The sequence below is a fragment of the Augochlora pura genome, chromosome 10 (genome assembly GCF_028453695.1).
Source record: "Augochlora pura isolate Apur16 chromosome 10, APUR_v2.2.1, whole genome shotgun sequence".
Classification (NCBI taxonomy): domain Eukaryota; kingdom Metazoa; phylum Arthropoda; class Insecta; order Hymenoptera; family Halictidae; genus Augochlora; species Augochlora pura.
This window is the reverse complement of record NC_135781.1, coordinates 674,725-699,879: the sequence shown is the minus strand read 5'-3', so window position 1 is coordinate 699,879 and position 25,155 is coordinate 674,725. Positions and strand designations below refer to the sequence as shown.

Below are 25,155 nucleotides of genomic sequence, written 5' to 3'. Positions count from 1 at the left end.
GCGCTATAATGCTGTGGGAACACGTCCTCGATAGATCGGAAAGAAAAAGGGACTTTTGCGAATTCTCGGCGGCGGGATGCCTCAATCTTCCACGGAGATTGGCTGAAACGATGAATCAATATCTAACCGTGCCAATGTTGCGCCGAAGACGCCGGTTCCCGTTGTGGAAAATATCCGTCCGTTATTTATTACAGCGTCGGCGGCGGGCCGAGGCACGAAACGAGTACACCGGCAGTATTCGAAAAATTCGCGATTTTTAATGGGACGACCGTAGGCGAGTACGCGAGCGAGCGCGCGCCATGGGAAGGAGCAGCGTGAGAGTAAACTGTCGATAAAGGAATAGCCGAGGTGGTAATCATCGGTAATCTTCAGTCCGTTACTTGTCTAAAAGCAGTAATTGCCACTGTTACGCCGCGCGGATTAGGTCGGAATGGTTACCAGCTGGTGGTTGGCTCCCGGGAGGGAACGTGTTATTTAGTCGTTCATTTAGGAACGATGTCCGATGATTCGCCTCTCCACACGGCTCAATCGACCCCGACGAAACTGTTTCGCGTTGCCCCCGAGTTCTCGACCTTACAATGTCTTCCCTGCTCTGTGCATTCCGTGCTGCTGTTTTACTCTGTCCAGAACGCAACGCTCTAGATAATTATATTATATTATATTATATTATATTATATTATATTATATAATATAATATAAAATAAAAAATTCCAATCGTCGTAGCTCCGAAGAGAACGTCAAGGCGACTGGAGTTAAAGCTAAAAGGAAACATTCGTTTCCGGTGAAATTCAATTTAAAAGAACTGTTCGACGTTTAGAAGAGATCGATCGCCTCGTTCGTTCCTACATTCCTCTGCAAATAGAAACTAAACGCGCTTATGAAAGAACGTTTCAATCGTTTAGAAAAAAAGGCCGGTATACGATGCATTTAACAATTAAATAAAGTACGCGCGACGGGGTTGGGGCGAGCTCGAGTCGAAAAGACTCGGTGTTTTCAATTATTATTAGCGGCCGCGTACGCGAACGTAACCGGCTAAATTACATTGATCGATGCTAAACGCTCGTAGCCAGCCGATCCTGCGATTACCCGAGCGAAACGAGTTTCTAGTTATTGGTGAAAATGGCGAGGCTGCTCGGCGGAGGGTAGCAGAGAGCCGAAGAGGATCTCCGTCCGCGATTACAATCGACGGCTGCGGAGATACGCGCCCCGGTGTGCGTGTGTGTGCGTCTGTGTGTTCGGCTATGAAAGGCACGCGCAGAGTCGAACGAGGATAGGACGAGACCCGAGGGAAGTCGAAGAAAGAGCTCTCTGGATGAGAGGATGGCGGGAGAGGGAAGTCGCTGAACGACATTCCAAGCGGACCATCCAGCGCCACCCAACGGTAACCAACGCATGACGCCCTTATCTTACCTCGTGTTACCGCACCTTTCCTCGCGCGTTACCTTGCGTTACCTTAACGGATCGGCCACGGTCAAGGAGAAACACACCGATTTCGGACCCCGATTTACCGAGCTCTCTAGCCTTCTCGGTCCGACGCTACAACCGGTGCTCGTCGAACGTTAACCCTTCCGCTCGAACACGATTCACGAAATGTCTTCGTCGATATTTCGTTTTATTGTAACTCTTGATAATTAGATGTTCGAAATTATTTGGAAAGTGTTGCAAATCTATTTTTTATTGTTTCTTAAAAAAGTTGTGTCATGTATTAGTCGATTTAGAAATATCAATTACGTATAGTCTGTGTAAGTTAGCAACGTGAGATTTGATTGTACAAATTCCTTTTAGGCGAATTTAAATAAAATATATATTTGCAGGTGTAGTAGTAGCTTTAGACGATTTTTAAAATTCTAAAAATAATTCAACTTCAATAATAATATTATACACGTTATTTATACTTGTATATATTGTAATATAGTGTAGTTATAATAGTAATATGTTCCATAAAGACGCCAGAGGGATTCTTTTAAATTTCGGCGATCTTCTATGGGCAATGAATTTTACGACATAAAACACTAAATTCATCAGAAATTATCTGATTGATTTTTTTAAAAGAATCGAGCTTGTAACCGGCGCTTTTTAATCTATCCCGTCAGTCAAAGAGTCGGCAGTCATCGTCACGACTTTCACCAAGATTGCCAGAATAAGAAAAATAATAAGCGAATGCTGTTATTTAAAAGTATCATCCACTTGGACTGTAAACTTTAGACTATACTATTCGAGCAAGAGTTAAAACTAGCGGAAAAGTTTCTAAACTAGGAAAAGTTTCGAAGAAACGAAAAATATAAATTATGGCGGAGTTGTTTCTGCTTTATAGAAATGTTGCAGAGATACTTCAGTTAAAGATCATCATCCTGGCGAACGAGCCCGGTTTAATTATTACGGTTCCCGGTAGCGTTCGTTTGGCTTAGCTCGCAGCCAACGATTTATGCTCCTATCGCAGACGAAAATATTCGCGGGAGCAGCAGCAGCGCACCCGGGAAGAATGCAAAATAAAGTTTCTGTTGCGGTACATAGTGTTCATTCTCATTGGCTCGGGGCTCGCGTTTTCGAGCAGGTCCGATGGAAACTGTATAAGCAATTAATTTCACCCAGCATGTAGTTATGTACTCAACTTAAGAATCCCATATATCGTTAATTCTCCGTTGCAATATAATTTGATGGCCGACCCCCGGGTGTAGGAAGTAGCGCCGACGCGCGTACGTGGGAAGAAGGTCACTCGCGGAGCGGAGCCGCTTCTTCGCGGGACCGGCTCTACACGGTGTTGCTTGAATTAGGCTTTTTTGCCGGGGAGGAGGGCAGCATGATTTGTAGAAATCTTTCTTACAGCGTATCGATAGTGTTGGTTCGTCGAGCTGAAACGCGAGATAGAGATAGAGATAGAGATAGAGATAGGTATAGAGATAGAGATCCTTCTTTTCGTAACTGTATTATCCGCGAAAGAAAATTGATAGGGAACGGTAATGGCTTATTGCGACCGCAAGACGATCGATCCTATTTTGTTCGCTATGGAAAACGCTCGCGCGGATTTCAGCCGTGGATCGTCGAACCGTGACACGCGCTCACCTCGGCTTCGTCTCTCTGCGACCGCCTCGCGTTTCCGCGATTTCCTCGAAAAAGGCCGGAATTTCGATGCGCAAACGTTTGCGCAGTAATAGGCAACGGAGTTGTTTTTGTTAACGGGTTCGCATCGCGCGAAGATGTAGCAGCGATTAGCGCGGGTAGCGCGGTTTGTTTTTTCAATTGACGGTGAATTTTATTCGCGACCAGCTTTTCGAAACTTCAACAATGAAAAAGTATCGACTTTCTGTGCCCACGGGTTTCGCTACGCGCGTTCCACATGCAACGCTTTTAACACCTGCCCGTTTTAATATCGTGTCCTACCTGGTCCGCAGATAGACGAATTCTTTTCGCCGATGAAATTGCAGCTTGTTTGCTGTTTCACATTGCTCACCTATTAACATCTTTCCTGGATCCGCGCGCGCGCGAGAGCCGCTCTCGGCACCGTCGACGCGGCGAACGTAAGTGCGTTCTCTGTGCTCCGTTGAGTGTTTACACTGGCGTCTGTGAGTACTTAACCCATTCGCGTACAGGCAGCATGCCAATTTCTCTACCGGAACCACCGGAATTGTTTTTGCCGCCGCTCTTCGATCGACTATTTCCTAATTGACTCCTCGCTAATACCTCGAACGATTCTCAATAAAAGAAAAATTTCGATAAAATCGAGGACAATTTACGGCTAATAATTTACGCTTCTTTCTCTATATTTTTATATTTAAATTTGTCTTTGACTGATTTCTCGTACGCGTGGAAATCGATTTTATAATCGACTCCTCACGAATTAAGCAGACGAGCGAAAGGAAATCAACAAATGGCGAATATTCGTGGAAATCCAGTTTCAAAGGGTTCCACGTTTGTTCGATAAAACGCCGATGTCTCCGGTGTTGTATTCTTCTTTTCGTTAAACATAAATAATTTCTCTAACTAGCCGTTCAACGAAATATTGCTAGAAGCAGGTTAATCTAGATTTATATAGCGCTTGCACTTGCAATCGTTGCGCAACCGAGAGAAAAGAATGTTAATTATGAAGAGCAATTTCTGCCAACGACGCGAGGACATTGATACCCGAATGGGAAGTAAAAACATAAAATGTCAATCGGCTGAGTTATTATTAGGGGCGTGGCCGCGCATAGCATCGCCTTCCCTCCCACCAATTAATTGAGTTAACGATTCGGCGTGGCATTTATAGCACCCGCGAAAGCAATCGGCATCGATACGCTTGCACGTACTATACACGACGATAGTTTGTCTTTATTCGAGTCTGATTGAAAATTACTCAGCCCGATGTTAATGACTTTTGCAACGATTAAGGACAATCGCCTTTAATAACCGGCCGTCGATATTTGTTGCTGACCTCTCTTCCTTTTTCTCTCTCTCTCTCTCTCTCTCTCGTTTAATTACGAACCGTAAACATTTTTAATATCCGGCATAAGCTCTACGATCGAACGTAAATTACGAGGAAGTGTAACGTTAAATTAGCATGCGAGCCTTTTTTTTGGTATCGCCGATAATCGAGCACGGCGCGGCCGAGCCATGCGGAACCGGCGAGAGGCACCGTTGCCAATCGGTAATAAAGAAGCGCGAGCAACAATGAGCAGCAACATTGCCCGCGGATTTTATGAATGCCGGCCGGCCGGCCCGGTGCTAGCCGAACCATAAGCTCGCCCGAATTCGAGCGCTCCGCCCACTTTTGCGATCCCGTAGGCCGCCTTTATTTACGCTGTTTCTGCTCGCTTTTTACCGGAATCGTCGGCCCCGCGATCCCTCCGTGAGCATTTTTTCTTATCGAATGGCAAAATCCTTTTTGTCGCCAGACTGCCCGATGAAAAACGGAGCAACGCTCGATAAAGTTCGAGGCTTGTTAATCCCTTGCGCTATAATAACGACTCCGACACGTGATAAATATTCAATGCTGGATCTAATAAATATGACTATTATTCATTTCTTTAATAATTAAACCTTTTCGTACGATCACTCTGTTCGCCGTGACAATTCTTAAAATTAATTAAAAAAAAAATTGACCATTGAATTTCGATCTCAATAAAGCAATGTTAAAAATAAATATTGCTTGCGTCGATTCCATGAAATTTTAGCCATAAATAATCAATAATCGTTACATTATAGCGTGCACCATTCACTGTAACATCATCTCCATTCTCTTTTTTAAAAAAAAACAATGGATCGATTACGGCTTTCGACCAAAAACCATACACAAAACATCATCTTCTTTTTAACCGAAGGAAGTAACCATTAATTTCTTTTTAACCATAAGAAGTTAATTTCTTTTGGATAAAGTGATTTCGCTCGAGCGGCGAATTTTTATCTTCCTTATGCAAAATTCGCTGTAAAAGCTTTCACGAACGACAGCAATGTTTTCAAGAAGAACGAGCCGTTTTTGGCCCGCCGATCTTTGGTTTATTGCGAACGGAGCCAGTTTTATCAATTTTTTTTTAACCAAATTTCGAATTATTCGCTCTGATGGACGATCACGTGTTCCTAAAGATCGCCTAATTTACGATGGGTATTTTTTATTAAGCACTTACATTTAAGATAAATTTAAATAAGTTCAAGGTGCTCTTCGATCGAATGCTACTTTGTTATTAAAATTGTGTGTTATCGAAGGTTAGACGAAAAAGAAAGTGACAAGCATGGCGTTAAAAATCGATAAAATTATAAAAATAACTATACAGGGCTTTGATTTTAAGTATACTTGAATTGAATTTAACATTATTATTACTATCTACGAATTTGTTAAATATTACCGTCCCATTTGTAAATATATAACTTTTTCTTAAAAAATGACAATAGTCTTGCAATATTAAGTAAACGGTTTCATTATTAAGTCCTATAATGAACCGTTCGTGAATCCGATATTTATTATAAACCGGCGAGCAACACGTTCCCGCTTATACTAAACGAAAACGCTCCCGTCTGCGGTTGGTAGAATCATAAAAGTTGAATGGATATGAATTTGTTGTTTCGGGGAGGGGAAAAAAAATGATTTCGGTTGTAACGGAGGACTTTTATGGCCGTCGATATCCCCGTTGATACGGCGCGGCATGTTCACCGGGCCGGTAATAAATTGAAGTTTCGTAATGAATCGGATATCTGGACGAGAGAGAGAGAGAGAGAGAGAGAGGCTCGGATTCGATAAACAGCTTAAAGTGGTTCGGAACGGCCTATCTGCAGATTAACCGCTCGGGAATTTCGTCCCGTGTAACCGTGTTCCAATTAACGTAATTAGTTTAACCTACACGCCGTCGAACGGTGTACACATCATTACATAATGAACCGCGGAAAATTATTAACTGACGCGCGATCGGGAATTACCGAAACGCGTACGCGATCCACGGGGATACAGGCCGCTGCCGCTGCCGGTGGCGGCGAGAGGGCTCTCGATTCCACGAAGACAATGGCTCGTCTTGTTCCTAGCGTAATCGATCGGTAATCATATTCTACTCGACGAGTTTCTTCGTTTCGAAAACGAACAACGTACATTGTTTTATTTTATATATTCGTTTTCGCCGGAATGGAACGGGTCATTGATATACAAATACATGGACAATTGTTCCACGTTTGTTTAGAAACCGGGAAAAAAAACTCCGCATGGACCGAATTCGACGAAGAAAACGCTGTCAACTGACAGGGAGCATTTGGAAGGAACGAGCTCGCAACGCGATCTAATCGCGAATCTGTACAGAGCCTCCGAGCTCCGAAGCGAACGCTTCCTGGACCGTGGTGCGGCTCGTCCGGGCAATTTATCACGGGCGTCGAAAACCCAAGGAGGTCGTCGAAGCGAGGCAGAATTTTTCAGCCGCTGCGGGAACCTAGAGACCGAACGTCGTGGCGCACCGAAACGAGCAGCGCCGCGACCGAATCCCATAGGTCACTCGCAACAAAACGTGTTCGCGCGATCAATCACGCGGCGTCTAAATCGGCATGAGACCTCGATCTCTCGGCTGAGATCTGCCAATCAGGCGGCGTGGCCGCGGCGAGGCGAGGGCACGGCTATACTTTCTCGCGTGTTCCCGAAAACCCGTGGATGACCTTATTTCGGGAGACCGACCGACCGAGCGAGCGCGCGCGCGTTCGCAGAACCCTCGGCGGCGGGGTCCGTCGATCGCGGGTTCTCTAATTACGAGCCTCTCGAAGATAAACGATTTCCTCCTCGATCCGGCGTCGCTAATGGCTCGAGACCTTCGGCAAATAAAAGCGGCGTTGAAAAAGCGCGGCGGTGGGGCGAGAGGCGAGGCGAGGCGAGGCGAGGCGAGGCGAGGCGAGGCGAGAGAGAGAGAGAGAGAGAGAGAGAGGGAAGGCGGGGAAGATCGTTCGACAACAATGATGTTCACCGTTAATTTGAGTGGACGAGTGAATCGGCCGTTTATCGTTTTGCCGGTGTGAAGGCCGCGAACACAGGGGAACGCGGGCGTGTAGAGCGTGTAAGCGTGTAGAGCGTAGCGTAAGAGCGTGTGGAGCGTAGAGGACACGTAGCCGTGTGCACGGGTCCGCGTGGCAAGAGGCGAGAGAGTCCGGTCCAGAGGGTTCAAGCTAACGGGACCGAAAAGCCGATCGTAAGCGCGGCTCTGTGAGCAGCACGTTTCGCACACCCGCGCGAAAAACACGTACACGGCCGGGCGCATAACTGTGTGGACAGGCGCGCACGCCACCGGGGAAAAAAAGTTTTTACAGTCCTGGAACGTGTCCGCGCGGCCAGCGTCACGGTGATACACGATATACGAACTACTGTCCCCCCTCTCTCTCTCTCTCTTTTCCTCCTTTTTTTCTCTAGAGAGCCGAGGGCTCGGCAGCTAGCAAAGAACGCTCGCGGTGATTTCAATGCTCGAACAGGCGGTGACACGCTCACTCTCAGGGGTTACGTGCGCCCAGGAACCACCGGCGATGCATTTTCTCTGGTTTCTTCCGGGTTTTTATCCGTCTTCTATCTATTCTTAATTCTGCAACCCTTCGTCAATCTTATTGTATCCGTCGTGCAATATATTCAAACATTTTAGCCTAATTTTAAGTCCAATTAAATATATCCTAGCAAACTAAAATAAAAAAAAGTGATTCGACGTTCCCATTGAAAAAGCTACCAGTTTGCAATAATACCAGCTTGCAATAATACCAGTTTACGATAATACCAGGTTATGTCGGTTTACTCGTAATCATTTTCTGAATCGCAGCACGGGATCGTCTATCGCCGCGTCGCCTTTTGTTCTCGATCGAGCCGGGACAAACGCTCGTCGTTTATTAATCGCGCGGCGCGTTGTAAATCAAAATGTCGCGCGGCAGGTTGAAGGGTCGCGAGGCGACTCACCGTCGCGGCGTCCGTTACCGTTGAAGATCGAATCGCTATTAGTCGAGGGAAATGTCAGCGCGACCGTAACGTTTTCATAGTTTTGCGCGCACACGAGAGAGAGAGAGAGAGAGAGAGAGAGCGAGATCTATTGCGGGTCGCGATCGCAACAATGTTGGCCGGCTGGCGCGAGCGTGATTTCGGTTTCGGATTCATCGAGCCGATCGCGGCGGGAATGGGTTTTTCCCCGATTTGCTACGTAAACGCCGTAATTAACGTTTCACGACCGTCAGAACGGGCATTAATTACACGGTGGAGACGCTATTGCTTTATTATTCTCTCCGTCGCATCGGTTAATGCGACCCGGCGCTCCTTTCTTTTTTCTCGTTCGGTCAAAGACGGGCTAACAAGCAAAACCCTTAAATCCCTGGCGACAGGTGTATAATTACAGCCTGCGAACGGACCGTTTGCTAAACTAATTTAAAATTATTATTAAAGCCTATGCTAATGTCAGAAGATACATCGGAAGATTATCCTCGGAAACGTGTCACCGGTGCCAGCCTTTCGGAAACATTCCCGACATACATTTCCATCGATTTTGACTAATGCCAGGCGTCTTTTTCTTTACGCTGACCCTTCTCCTTTCACGGTGCTTGGAATGCGAATATTTATGGTAATATTTCAACCTCGAATATCGAAGCTGTTAAAATATCCTGACCTCGAATATTGCATCGCAAAAATTAAATTACCTTAAAACTGGAACAAATTGCTGATTTTATTCCCAATCATTATTTCATTAATAATTATTATTATTCCAGAGTTCGCGATGGAAGTAGGATAAAATAAATTGTTTCGTCATCGAGTGTCAACGGAGACGGTACCAGAGAAATCCGGCGGTTTTCTGAGAAACCAATGACGAATCGAGCGGCTTTCGCTCGATCGACGGTTCAACGGCTCGGCTCGCGATGAACCGCTTCCGTTGATTAAAACACGGGCAACGCGGGATGTTAATTCGCCGCCGAGGGGCACGCACGCCGCTTATGCGGACGAGAGAATTATTAAACGGGAGGCCGGATGAAATATACGCGGACGCGTTGTAACTTTATTCGATCCGCGCGGTCGCGGCGGACGGGATTTATTCCACGCGGGTCGAGCGACTGGAACCGTCCGGCGAGCAGAGGACCGTCTTATACCAACAATTCCTTCTTTACAATTTCGATTAGTTACAGATTAGGAAGCGACCGTCCTGTCCGCCTGTCTCGACGGCCTACGATTTCTCGTACCCGATCGTTTATATCTCCCGGTAAATTGTCTAACGGGCCTTTCCTCCCGATAACAATAAATTTTAGCATTTTTCTAAACTGCCCTGAACGATGGACGCTGGCAACAACTGCAAAGCTTTGCATTAGAATTGCAAAACTGGCGTCGTTGTTTCCGGTGAATTCCTGTCGCAAAAATAGCAGAAATTGACGTTCTATATTTTTTCAGTGTCACAAATATTCGATCATTGGTTGACGAATTTCGACAATCGCGAAATAAGGGCCGAACGCTGTCGGAAAGCCGGAGACAATGAAAAATAAATAACAAATAATTTACGGCCGATAATTGCGTAACGGGACGGCGATTTTGAACGGACGATGATCGAGGGAGGGTGGGGATTGAAAATGATTATTAAACGTGATTGATAGGGTAACATGGATTTTACGCGTTCCCCGAGTCACCTAAATTAATTCAGCCTCGATATCCTTCTGCGCGTCGATGTTTTCCATCGTCTCGGCGATCCGTTCCCGGTAACCCCGTGCTACGGGAACACGCCGCGGGTAAAATATTATCCTTTTGACAGAGGCGTACGGAGTGAGGGCTAATAAATCAATCCAATTAATGACTACGAGGCATTGCATCATCCCGGTTTGCTCTCCGCGAGCATGTTGATCGAAAAGATCGATCTATGCGTCTAGCAAACCCTGGGCATATCGATATTTATTGCGTTGCCGGTTGACGGCCGACGTCGAAAAATCTCGCGGAAAAAGTGTTGGGAGACACGGTGATTTAAGGGTTCGAAGCATTGTATTGGGAATGGAGAGCGAATATTGAAATTGGCCTGAGAAGCAAAAAATTGGCCTAAGAAGAAGGCGTGTTTAAGACACTAGAAATATCACCAAGCGTCTTCAATATTTTTTTATTTCAATATTCTTCAACTAAGTCAGACAAGCGTATGAAAAGCGTAGGCCATTTGCAATGAAGGGCCTGCAAACGGTCTACGAACGATCTAAAAATCGTCTTGAAGACGTTCATAAAACGTTCATAAGACGTTCATAAAACGTTCATAAGACGTCCATAAGACGTTCATAAAACGTTCATAAGACGTCCATAAGACGTTCATAAAACGTTCATAAGATGTCTCTTAAACGTTTAAAGGACGTCTTAAAACGTCTAAAAGACGTCTCAATTCGTAACATAGGACATTTTTAGGACGTTCTTCAAAGAATCGCGATGTCCTAAAGACGTCCCTAATATCGTACACCAGACGTCTTTAAAAGTTCTACAAAAATCCTGGTGCTACCTGGGAGGTAAAATACCACGAACTATACAGTAAATAAAGTCTAACAAATCACCTTATTAACTTCGCTAGAGAAATGAAATTTAAAGCCTACGCGAGCATAATTTTTCTACCAAGCAGAGCAATCCCAAAACATCGAAATTGCTCTTAAAAGTTCCGTCTAAGTTCTGCTAAAATTCTATTCAAAAGGTACTATCAAACCTTCGTTAAAAATCGCCACATCCATTTAATTTTCCACAAAATTATTTCCACCATAGAAATATATAAACGCTAAGAAATCTATCGGGCAACATTTTCCAGTTCGGCATTAATTCGATTTACGATGGGTCGGCGTCGAAACGCGTTGATCCGGCCGCACGTCAATTTCCGAGACAGCGTCAGCCGAACTGAACAATGTACGCAGGGGCACCGGCGGTGGTGCACGTGGTAATGCATGAGCAATGGATCTAGGACCAAACATTGGTAGCGGCGAGAGGCGAAGGTGCATAATGCGACCAGCATCAATTAGATCGTGTTATGCTAATGTAGTTCGCGTGTATGGGTCGAAATACGGGGCGCAGCGCCAATCATCTCGGTACCCACAGGATTGGAGCCTTGTAGGCGGTCGACAAGGCTCCGTGTGCACTGTGCGCTCTGCGCTGTGCGCGCAGGTTCAAAGCGGCGCGGCGCGGCCCGGACCCGGCAGGTGCAACTGGATACGCGAACTTGTTATGCGGAAGAACGGGAACTGCCGCGAACGTAATTGGGTTGCTCTGTGATTTGTTGGAATCCCATATATTGTTCCGAACACCTAAACTTTCTTTTTCCGTCGCCTCGCGGTTTAGGCGAGCGACTCGAACATTGTTGCTGCAAATGCCGTCCCGCATACACGACCTACCTTTCCAATGTACATAGACATACTTGACATGAGTAACCTGACATAACCTAACATGATTATAAATATGACAAGTGTAATTACTAAATTTTATTCCGAATTAATGTAATATTAAATATTGATAATATAAAAATTGTAGAAACAACAATTGCACTTTATATTAATAAATTTCTTATATTCCCTGTGTTAAGTGGCACATTTAAGGCTAATTCGAGAGGCGAGGTTTTGTTCTCTATTCGTCGAAGGATGCCACGGCGCGGCGATTCATTAAGGACGATCATCTTTTTAATGCTCGCCGTTCGAAACTGGTTTTCGAAATAAATGTCTCCTTTGATACGAACATCCGCAGACTAGATACTAAAGTTGATTGTATACTATCAAATAAATGTGGTCGCGCGAGGCTTTGATCGAGCATCGGGCATAAAGGTTTGTAATAACGACCACGTTTTTACTGCTCGTCGTTTGTTAGTCTAATAATGAACCGTAACGTAATGAATTGCTAAGAGCCACTAATGAACCGCTATAACCTTGCGTTCGACGAGGTTTATCGTACCGTTAACGATCGTCGAACAATTCCACGTCCGAGGAAGTATAGCGAGCGCGTGAAAAATTGAGAGATCGGTGAATTCGATGAGTATTCGTGTGATCGCTTATCTTCGAAAGGGTTAAACGACGAAACGGACACACGTCGCGTAATTGCAGCGGAGGCGCGTCGATGGCTCTGCCAGCTGTCCCAGGAGATCGAGACGTTCGTTCGAGGAACAGGTGCTCGGTGGAGTTTGCGTTAAACAAAAGAGAAAAGGTTATCCTCGTAGCCGACTTTATTAACTCGATTGTTGAACCGTCGCGCGCCGGCTCGCGCGTCGCAGAGCGCGTCGCAGAGCGCCGTTCACGAGCGACGCGATTAATATCGGAGGAGCGCGGGACGAGCAAAAGTTCATGGTTAACACTTTTTCTTTTGATCGTGATAACACGCGATCGCCGCGCCGCGAAATGCCAATAGAGACCGTTAACGGCGATCATCGTAGGCGCATTAGGCGGACTCGTTGATCGAGCCGGCTTATTAATACCGTACAACGTTAATCGATTAATTGATCGATGTTTATTAATTCCCCCCGCGCGCGCGCGCGCCGGGATCTTGCTAATTAATTGCTTAGCCGAGATTCCTGTGTGTCTCCGCTTGAATAATGACGCTCTGCTCGATCGAGGATGGGGGGGCATCGCCGATTCCACGTTCTGCGGTTTATTAACCCGTATCTTTCGATTGCATCTGCGTTGCAAATTGCGCGTTGATAGGCAACGATTCGAACAAATTCGCTTCGAAAATACCTGCATTTGAATATCATCGGCTGAAATAGCAGCGTAGACTGCTATTTTATTTCAGTGAGAATTTTTCTCTCACATAATTGATAAATCGGGGAATCAATGATTTATATCTGCTGAAACATTCGCGAGTCGCGTCGGCGCTCTTCGATGATCATCGAGCGCAAAAGGCGACGCGTTTCGGTAAAAACCAGTTCGCTCGATTCGCCGCGGTTCGATTCCGCGCACCGAAATTACGGTTAATTTGCCTGAAACTCGACTCGGCCCTGCCCCGGCACACAATTGAAAGTCGTCCACGCTTGAAAAATAAGGCGCATTCCATCGGGGGCCGACGATAACCGTTCGCGTTGATAAAATCGTCACGGTCGACGGCGACAGCCGAATGAAAAATCCGCGGGCGTGTATACACACGGCACGCGAAAATAGTCGCTCGACAAGGAATCCGCGGCTTGTACCCATAAGTCAGAGAGGCCGGGGGGAGGGGGGGACCGCCTTGTCGGGCAACGATAGAAAAATGTCGCGCGGCCAATAAATACGCGGCGACACGTGTCGCCGTATGATTTGTCGGTCGCGTTAAACGATCCTACAACGACGCGTGCGTGCTGTCCGATCGTGTATTAACGCCTGCCCTCCCACCCCCTCGGTTCACTTTATCCTCGGCCAGCCCCTTACGGGAGAACCCGGTCGCGCAGCCGGAAATCGACCGCGACGAATCGTCTTTTACATTTTTTCAATCGCTTTTTGCTTGGCCGGCTTCTATCGGGCCGCGCTTTCGAACCGCAGTCACGCGATGCCTGCCGACACGGAAGCAGAGATGAAGTTGGCTCTACTAATTGAAATACTTATTCGAGGACGTGCGGACAGATGGGGTGGTTCGTGCGCACGGCGCACGGCAGAATGGCAGAATACAGGTGCCATATGTTCATCGATCTTGGAATTTCGATTTTTGCCTTCGATTTTTTCGAGCACTTCTTTTTAGATTTTTAGGACGACGATGTTTTAGAGATAGAATATTATTGAGAATTTTTACGGTGGAACTTATACTTTTTGTTATTATTATTATTCTTTATTAACGGGCTATTAGTAGAGTTAATGTACTATTTATAACCTTATAAATAGTATAATATATAAAATATACTTTTACGAAAAGTAGTAATTATTCTATTCTATTAATTATTTTTACATGAATTAAAGTGAAGGAAATACGTCTTCCAACTGCTAGAATAAAAATGTAATCACATAAAATTACCTCTGCTTACGTTTTGCCTCACAGTTTCAAAGTTCGCGCGCAATATGAATGTATGAATCGACTAATAAAACGCAGTTAGAAAAAGCAGCTATTTTCTACCGCGTCGTCAAACTAACATATTTATTCCAGTCTTCAGCGATTCGCAGCGAAAGCAATCTCGGGACAGAAATTCCCGGTATTTTAATATTTTGTTAACGGTAAATTAAAGCATCTGGAAGTCGTCGACGTGTCCGTAGAGCCATCGGGTCGAAGCCGAAGGATACGTCGCGGCTATCGATCGACTTTTATCGAGGGAATCGTCCGATAGCCGTTCGGGTGACACGGAGTTCCGAAATGAAATTGGTCGGGTGATAAAAACGAGGGGCCGCGCGTTTCAATGCCAGAATCAGGTACACGTTCCGCCCACGCGGCTCGAAACAATATCTCGAGGTGTCCGCGGCCGAGGAGATCTCGTTCGATCCGAGTCGAATCCGCCTACTTGAACCGGTAACAGGTTCCACGCCCTGCCGCGTGTAACTGCGATACATCCGACGTTGCGCGCGCGCGATACATATATCCGTCGCTGTGTGCGCGTCTCGTGTCGTCGTCGGTTCTCCGGTCCGTCGTGTTTACGTTGGTACACGCACGGGGACCGCGAGTCCGGAGGCGGCCGCACCGCCGGCGGACAACCGGTGCACACGTGGACCGAATCGACGGCGACGGCGGCGTAGGAATAGAGTTCGCGTTTAAATAAATGCGGTGAAACGTAGGCAGGTCGAAGCTTTGCGTAACATGCCGACGGGCATGGCCGGGCGTGCGCGCAGGTGCGTTTCGGATCCGTGCATTCAATTCACCGACGCGCGATACCGCTCGAACCGCGACGGAACACCTCCGGGAAAAGAAGGTGCTTCCGCGCGCCTGGCGTACGCCCCCGCCTGCCTCCGGCTCTCGCAACCTGCCTCCGCAATCGAACGCGAGCATTCGGAAACTTTATGTCTTAGGAATACTGCATTCTCGCGACCACTATGCCAATTTTTATGCAACGGGGTGAATGTCTGCAGTTCGTAATTGTAAGATAAATTTCTACTTGACAAGATAATTTGTACCTAATTAATTCCAACTTTTACTTTGACGTTTAAATATCGATGAGGACAGAATTTGATTTTTATTTAAGAGAAGCAAGTAACATCTATATTTTAGTGCATTATGACTCGTTATGTGCATAATTTGTAATCTTGTACGGCGTTACGAGAAAAAGGGTTAAATACGAAGCAATGGTATTCTTAACGTTCTCGAAGGGTTAATTACAAAGCAATGGTATTCTTAAAGTTCTCGATTGAAATCTGATTTCGCCGAGTTGCACTCCGTCAATTTATTTATTTTTTACAATTGTACTATATGCGCAGTCTAGTTGTAACTCCTCGCGAGAGAATTGTGGAAAACTTAAATAAATTTACTACTCAGTATCCTTGTTATTTTCAATAATCTTTGCCATCTTTCAAGCGGCTTTTCTATGCCTCTAAAAAGACGTATCTGATATAACCAGAGGGAAATCGATAAATAAACGATAGATAAATTGTTTTGCATCGGTTGTTCGCGTCGATTGTCTATATAAATTGTTTGCATAATTATCCGCGTAATCGCAAGACACAGACCGCCTATAAATGTGTCTATATTTAATAATTTCTATAGACTCGAGCTAATGTATTGGCATTCTTAGATTATTTGAATTCGCCTACTGTTTCCAATTTCATTCGTCGACCTTTATCACAAATGCAGAAAATCGGCGATCTCGCTGTCTTCAACTTCGATTCCTCCTTTTGCATTTACATATTTCCGCTTCGCTCGTGTCCGATAAAAAAAAATGACGCTGTAACGAACGAAGTTCTACAACCAATTATGTCCCTCTTAGCATACCGCAGAATATTTATAGGACACGCGTAGAATGTAATGGCCGATTCAATGGTAGACGCGCCGTGCTCGATGCGTTCGCGGTGTCTGCGAACGTATGATATATAATAAGCGAAACGAAGCTTTCGTTTTTATAGAATCGTCTCGGTGAATTTTGCTATATTAAGATAGCTTTTGCTTTGCAGGATTGTAGAGATGTGTCGAAGAGAAATCGAAGCATGGAACATGGGAGATTTAGAAAAATTTACTTTAACCCTTTGCATTGCAATTCCTTCCACGCTGCGTTGATTAGCATTTATTTGTCCCTTAAAATACTGTTCTCAATAGGACCAGATAATTGTTACTTTTTGATTGTCTTTATATACATTCATTTCTAGACTCTGATAACAGAAGAAATAAATTTGAATTCGATTCAAAATAAATGAATCGTCTTAAAATCGTATTAAAATAGAAATAAATAACTCGTCCGACTCCATAATTATAACGCAAAGGGTTAATGTCGCAGCTGATGCACGTTCTACGGATTTATATAATTGGAGCAATATTTATAGAACACAGGTGCAAGTTATTTTGCCGAGCATTCTCCGTCGAGAATTTATGGAGCATTAGAGATCTACAAGGTCTCCACCTTGAACCGTAAAACACGCAAGAAGTACGTAGTATTGCGTCACTGTATTCTTAACGCATTTAGTCCGCGAAAACACGCGGTCTAAAAATCGCATGTTACGCCGACTATTAGACCGCGGTTCTTTATGCGAAATAAAGATAATCTTTGCCAATCGCACGATTTAGAAGCCATGCTTTCGTCATTTAATATTGCTCTAACTCCTTGCACTGCAATAAATTTGCTAATAAATAAATAATAATAAATATTGCTAATAATAAATAAATTTCTCCGACAGACCGAAAATATATATTTATTATATAGAGATCTTCACGTTTTCATATTTACATATTAACAATAAATGGGTTCAGTTTAAACGAGTAGATTATGTTCATATTTTTTTATAATGAACCTGACACGATATCGTAAGGCTAGAGGTTAACAATTAAATAGGCTGAATGTAATTTGTTTTATTAATGCATAAAATCCACAGTCTACTGATAATTTATGGTGGTATATAACAAGAAAATGATCTTGGCAGAAAGATATTCAAGAATCATTTTCAACCTTACGAGATATATAAACAAGTAATAATAAAACAAATTAGAGAATACTCGTCCATACAATAAACTCGAAGAGTAATACAAGAGATTCTGCAACCTGACATTATTTACAACGTTCGGGTATCATGGGTATCGCGTGACCTTTGCCGAGGGAGAGACCCACATCCCGCAAGATTTGTCAAGAAAGCGAAACAATATAAAATCATAAAGCTCGAATTTGCGAGAACAGAGAGAGAAAGAGAGAGAGAGAGAGAGCGCGGCGCGAGCAAGTGTTAACGAGCCGGTTCGCGCTCCGCCGATTTCCATCGCTCGGAGCCTCACCTGCAGCGCGAGAGAGCCAGGCCGATTCATATTTCATATTTCTCTCGGGGGGGAATCTATGAGTCATGTTCCATCGCGTACACATCCCCGATAGAAGCGACGCGATCGAAGTAGGACGGCAAAAGGTTAACGGTTGTATCCGCGTGTATGAAGCGCTCCGCGCCGCTCCGCGCCGGGGCTCCCGTGGATCGGCAGAGCCAGAGAAACAATGGCGGGCCTTCAAGGCTAATCGAAGTGAATCGGACCAAAGCGAGAGCAGAGAGCCAGATGGAACGCCGGAAATCGTGTACGTCCGTCGTTCCTCTTTCACTCGAAGAGAAGAGAGGAGACGACGCGATTAAAATCTTACTTTATCGGCGAGCAACGCAATTAACTACGCCTTCTCGATCGTCGGAGATACGCGGATGATTCTACCGCTTGCATGACATCATTGAGCCTGTTGGTTTTTCTCGGAGGAGAACCCACGAGGTCCGTTATTACCGAGTCCGAATGCGAGGCGGACGAAACAGGTCTTCCATGACCAAGTAGACTCTCGTATCGTTTCTACCGAAAGGGTTGATCAAACGAAAGCGACACTGTTGCTTATAGATTGTATTAAATAGCGTCGAATCGAGTTACGCGACTAGAACAAGGTTGTACAGCGATTTCTTTTCCTTGAAATTTTGTCCCATTGTCAATGGTCCCCCGCGACCGTGCATCGCGCTCGTGACCGTGCCCCGGCTACGGGGTAAGCCGGCAGGGGTCATTACGGGGCCGCGCAGCGCAGCGCAGCGACGCGATCCCACTCGATCGCGATCGTTCGATAACGTGGCGGAAACGATGCCTGGAATTTCGTAATAATGCCCGGCCGATCGAATGCCCCGCTACTTCTGCGGAAGACCGTTCCGACGGAAGAACGGCCGCTCGAATATTTTGCATTCCCGCGGCTGTGATCGGATTTCTGATCCGGCGTTCCCCGGAGAATTCAGTTGACAGGGGGCAGCGAGCGCGCGCGCGTCTCCCGGATTTATTCGACGCGGAAACCCGTCGAGAGCCCCCTCCTCGTGCCATTCTTTCCGCTTCCATTCCTCGGGGGACCGTCCTCCGTTTTCCGCGCATTCCTGCGCTCTTATTTCCGAGTTTCGATCGCACTTGTTGCTCCAAGCCGTTTACGGACACGCGGATGCATTGGGGATCGACGGCTTCGACCCGGACGTCGCGCGTCGTCGATTTTTCATTCGTTTTTAGATCAATTAGAGAATGCTTCTTGATCAAGAAAAAGCTTGTTAACCTAAGTCCGACTCGTGTCAAAGATGTGATGCAGGATCTACTAAATACGAATATCATTAATTTCTCTCAAATCGAAATTAAATTTAATTTTTCTTTCGTCAAAGATTCAAAATGAAAGGAAATCGAAATAACAGAAGAAACAAAAATTGTTTGGTCCTATTAGGGAGAATATTAATAAGAAATAAGTGCTAATCGACACAGCATGAAAGGAGTCGTAGTGCAAGGGGTTGAAAAGAATCTTGAAATAAATAGCCAGCGCGATGGACAAGATATCGAAACATTGTAGCTTGAAATACGACGGGTCTCCATTATGCGTGATGCTGCGAGGAGGTTGCCAGGGACGATTAAGCAAGCGAGTTTTTCGTTGCATCTCCGCGCTTCGTTTTCCAGACGGCAGGTTCGCAGAGAGCGTCTTCCGGAGGTGTGCAGCTCGGTTGATTAACGGTGTCTAACGCGTGGCTCGGGCCGTCCCTTTGTCGGGTCAGGGCGATTTGCAAAGAAATTAGACGAGTCGTTTCGCCGGAAACCGATCGCCACCGGCAACTCGTTACCCTTTCCCTCCCTCTAGGGCCCGGGAGAGTGAGAGAGAGAGAGAGAGAGAGAGTGAGAGCGGATTGAGCGACGCATTCCAGTAAACGGCTGACTTTTCTTCGGCGTTTCTTTCGGTACCGTTTGCATACTTATTATTCGGATGCGGTGTCGGCTGCTCGTCGACTCTTTGACGGCTCGGCCGGTGAAGGTAATTTGGGACCCAGAAAACTTAGTAATTACTATGTAAATCGGCCCGGCGATTATTAAGGTCGTGGTAATGTATGCGTCTTATTTCGTGCTCGTTACCCCGGCGCGGCGCGGCGCGGCGGCTACGACGACGACGACGACGCGTACCCGCCAAATTGTTTCCAACGAGCCGCGGCGCGCACCAATTTTCGACTTATCGGGCCGGGGGACCCGTTTCGGGAACTATAGCAGCATATATGTATGGCCGAAGGATTCGCATAGTCGGCCGCCGCCGTTCAGGCCTGTCGGAGTCAACGTCAGCGATCTTCCGCGTGCCTCGTGTCCCACGTCCTCTGTCACAGGGTAACGCGATGCAAATTTCGGTAGCTGCGAATTTCAAGCTCTGTCATTCGAACGCCGTGGTCCGTCAGTTACTTATCTTGCGATCTACAAAAGACTAAGAAGGTAGCTCGACGAAAGCTAAATCCATGACAATAAAACTACGATCGCTAAAATATTCTTACCAGGCTCTCCTGTACGCGGCGTCCATGTGACGATCGATATAAATAGCAGAATTTTATATTAATAAGTATCTCTTGATATTAAAGCTAGAGAAGAAGATTTTTTGTTTAAAAGGACATTGTTTCATTAAACACCGTTTTTATTTAACGCATAGGACAATCTTTATATAAAGGAGAATTTTCTTTATATAAAGGAGAATTTTCTTTATATAAAGGAGAATTTTCTTTATATAAAGAATTTTCATCGCGGCGCCTCGCACAGGGGGTGTGTCACGGCGGACAGAGCGCTGGTACCGAAAGGGTTAGCAACGTTCCCACAACGCGGCGTCCGATGGGAAACCCGTTGCCCGTTTCTATCCCAGAAATCCGACAGAAATATTGCCAAGCCGGCGATCGCAAATCTCCCGCGCGAAAATTGAATTACACGGAATGAACGCGTAGGCAGGCGAAATGAATTCGCCCTTAAACTCGCGGCTGCTTATCGTTCGCAGTCGGAGAACCGAGGTTCGACGATTTAAATAACCCGAGGTTCGACGATTTAACTGAACCTTGCGAAGGCGCTCTCAGGATATCCTGTCGATAAATTCGCGCCGGGCGGCTTACGGCTGTCGAGCAACGGCAGCGGTTGTAACGCGGCCCGGGAAAAAGGGGAGCCTCGTAAAGAGAGGCTCGCCGTCGCATTAGTCGGCAAATCCTTCCGTCACGTAGAGAAAGTCGACGGGGATCTTGGAAAAAGTTTCGCGGCCACCTGAGAAACCGGGGATACGTTCGCGAAGGAGGAGCTTTGTGCCGGTGCACTCCTACTGTCCGCTCGCGGGGTCTTTGTAGGAGGCAGTAAACATCTGGATTAAAGATGGTTAACGCGGCGCGCCGTGCAAGTATATGCGATACGTGGATGCCGGTCGAACGAATTTATGATAGCGAGGGGTTGGAGGGACTTGATAAATTTCGAATGCTGAATGGAGATCATTTTTCGTTTCTCATTGTTAGAGATATGGTAGGCCAATAATTTTAACCAGGTAGCTGCGATGTCTTCTTTTCAGAAGTTTCTTTTCTATAGGGAGTGTACTCGTGGAATACAGTTAAATGGTTAAAAGAGAGCTCGATGCGTGAACGTGACAGACTACTCCGTGGTGAATCATAGAATTATACTATCTTGAATAATCTATCAATTAAAAGTAAATTTAAAAAATTAAAATTAATTATCGATGAAACTGTTGAAAATTGTTAAAAAAGTTCTAGAGTTTTGTGGCATTTATTTCCTCTAAATAGCGCAACATTTGTCACTTCTGCTCATAACGACTCGAGAAGGCAGTCAAAATAGCATACGTCTCCGAAACAGCGACATTCGACTAGCTTTCTTCCAGCGCCATTTTTCTCACGATCGCATTCGACATGATTCAAAATTAATGGAAAAACTACTCCGAAGAGCGTTCTCGTCGCTAGAAGTAATTGAGCCGTGTTTATCGCGAGCGAGTATTCGCGCAAAGGCATAAACACGGACGCGATCTCGCGAGGACCGTGGCCGGAGAGTACTCGATAAACGGCCGCCGGGGCCGGCAAATTTATCCGTGTAACAGCTGTTTTACTCAGCCGGCTGTATATTATTACACCGGAGTCGCGCGGCTCCGGCTCCGGCTCCGGCTCTACCTTTTGCTTATCCGCTCTTCTCTACTACCGCGGAAGCCGGCAACGACAGATAAGGTAGCACGGGGTGGAGTTCCGTTGGATTAGAAACAGGTTCGAGCCGTGTTCGTATTTCGCGGCTACGAAGCGCGTCTTTTAAATCGCGCGGCTGCCTGAATGGGCCGCGCGCAGCGATGCGCTCCGCGCGCTCGATTCACTCGCTCCGAGCACCGGACGTCGAGATCGTTGATCGAGATTGCGAGATCCCGCTTCTCTTTGCCGCGGCGGGAAATCGTCTGGAACGTCCGGATACGATAGCGAGACGTACCAGGCCGGAGTCAATAAGTGCGAGTGCCTAAAAAGCTTATGCATTTCTTGACCGCTTGAATTCGAACCGAGTATTGCACTCGGGTAGAACATTTTTAATGGAAGATACAGATGTTGCTTAAGTAGTGTTTAAGTAGCGTACTTTAAGTAGCATTTGACGAGTATACTCGTCATGGGTAAGCGGCAGTAAGAAGTAGCGACCATTGGCTGCTTAACCCTTTGCAATCGAAGCTATTTAAATTCTAAAATTAATATAACTTCTCTGATCAACGGTACTTTTATTTTATATCATTTACTGTATTTTAAGGATATGAAATTGAATTTTGTGAATCATACAACAGTTTTGTTTAAGTTGAACAATTATAATAAAAATTATTTTAGAATTGGATACAATTTTATTACCGTCTTGGAGTTACTACTCGAGTTCAAAGGATTAAATTGTAATTTTAGGGAGAACAATAGCATATCTGTTTTATTTCCGTTAGAATATGTTAACGAGACGAGGTAGAAATCCTTGTAAAAATGGAATATACCATAGGTCAACGGATCAACATAGATCAGCGGATTAACGACGCTGGTTAAAATTCTCCTCCGACTACGTGATTTACAAATGAACGGTTACGGTTCGTAAAGCTGTCGAAAAAAGTCCTCTCATACCCATTCATTCAGTAATCGGAGATCGCGGAAGGAAAAATTGTCGTCCCGGTGCAATTTGCAATTCAGAACGCGGGGAGAAACGCCGATGGTTCCCGGGTGCCCCGTTAACAAGTCACTTTGTCACCTACACGCCCGTCATTGCCGCGGAACAAGGAATAAAAATCCGCTAATTTCTGGCAGATTGGACGGCGAGACCAGGCGAGAAGGTGGCTACGTCACCTGTAATCATCATAATCGCTCGTAATTTACACGCGGCGTCGAACGCCGTCGCTCGAGCACGCTTTCCGCGCGCGATTCGCGCGCGGATAGTTTAACGCCGCGTCCGACAGTTTATCGACAATATCATTGTTGCAATAATTCTACGAACGAACCCGTAAATAGGCGATGACTGCAGTTATCTAATGGCTCAATTTGCAAGTCGCCGAAGCGAGGCGGTGTCCAGAAAATTGTTTCGGCGTTCGAAGGAGGGCCGATAATACTTGCCGGACCGGTCGCGAGTGGAAAGAAAGCGACCCGGATTATCGATAACAGAATTTTTAATAAATTATATTCGGTCGATGTAGGTTAAGTTATGAGGTTGAATTTTATTAGAGTAAAATAATTGTTGAAACTGTTCGTAGACTATTCAGAGAGCTATTAATCGGAATCGGAACCGGAGTACTTAAATAAATAATTACTGAACACCGTCAACCTCACTGACCAAACTAACATTAAGCAAGCGATACTAACAATTACAGCTTACAAGTTATGACCAAGTTTACAAGAGCCATTAAACCGCAACTGTAAATAATTATGTACGTTTTCTTACTCGTTTTGTAACATTTAATCTGTGCATTGTTGGCTGTAAATAAAACGATGTTTTTAAAAAAAAAAAAGAAAACAGTTCCGCGCGCGGGATCCAAGGTAATGTTCGAGTCGAATCTGCGAAACGGTCCACTCTTTCCGGAGCGCAATTCAGTTTTTTTTTCAAACGAAAGGGTTCGCCGGCGGTGGCCGGGGGTTATTAGCGACAATAAAAAGTAACCGCTGGAAATTATCGTCTGGACGCTAACGAAGCGGCCGTAGAAACGTGGAAACGTGCGATTTTTGCGATCGACGATTACTCCGGGACAGCGTTATCGTAAACTGTTATTCCCGTGGCCGAAACCTCCGGAAACCGGCGAACAAGCGTTGCTCGACCGCCGCCGCCGCCTCGCGCTGGATTATCATTCGCCAAGAATTTTAACCGCTACCTTCCAGCCGGCTTCCAAACAATATATCAGCCGTCGCGCGGTCGACGCGTATACGAGCATCGCGCATGCCTATCATTATCCGAGACGCCGTGCGATCGCTGATTTATAATCTAGCCTTTCGACCACCGTCACACTCCCCGCTGGAATTTCCCCGCGAAAAGTCCGAGCTGTCCGCCGGGGAAACCCCTTCGATCTTCATCGACGATCGACGCGAAATCGAGACGGGCGATTCGAGGATGGGAAACCACTGCGAATTTCCCACTGTTTTATTGTCAAGACTGGTTCGAACACTCGAACAAAAAAACATTGAGGGGTTAAGCCGTCTCGAATATTGTACAAACAGCCTGGAAACGTCCTACGTTACAAATGAAGACGTCTCGACAACGTCCCAAATTGGACATCCTCATAACCTCTGAAATAAGACGTTTTAAAGACGTCTGTTTTAGAGCTTGAGACATTCAAACCTAAAGTGGACATTCATAGGACATCCGTAAGACGTTCGTGCCTCCACGTGTATCCGGTATCCTCCTCGCGACCTTACAAACACTGCGACGTTCGTAGACAAAACGGTGTCCTATCTGCTATTTATGACAACGATAAACCGGCGACGTTGTCAGTAGCCGTTTAAGAACTCCGATTACGGAGCGGATGATTTATTTCTGATTGAACTCGCCGGGTTCTCTATTGGATATTCGAAGCGTAAAACCACAAAAGCCATCGAGAAGCAATTATTCCCTGGTTAAATGAGTTTTCGGAAGAAGCTACTCGCGCGAGGGTCTAACTGTAAATTGAAGTGTAGATCATCCCAGGCCCGAGTATATTTAGACTTCTTACTTGACAGCGGGTAACAGCGGAGAGGAATAATTAAAACTAATAACAACGCGAACCTCTCCCTCTTACTCCTCTTACTCCACCTCCTCTTACACCTCCGTTCTTCTATTTTTCCTCTCCTTCTTCTTCTTCTTCCTCCACGTTCGAGCCGAGAAGATCGACCGATGGGAGAGTCAGGAATGAAAACCACGTGTTCCTAGCATAACCGCGTCTCCCCCCACTCCACCCCCCTCACACC

At 45.8% G+C, this 25,155-nt stretch overlaps 1 protein-coding gene across 1 annotated transcript in view; it reads right to left on the bottom strand.

Moving 5' to 3' along the window:
* Tfap-2 (transcription factor AP-2) overlaps window positions 1–25,155 on the bottom strand; it is a 101,947-nt gene that overhangs the window by 71,138 nt on the left and 5,654 nt on the right. The gene's annotated exons all lie outside the window — the stretch shown is intronic.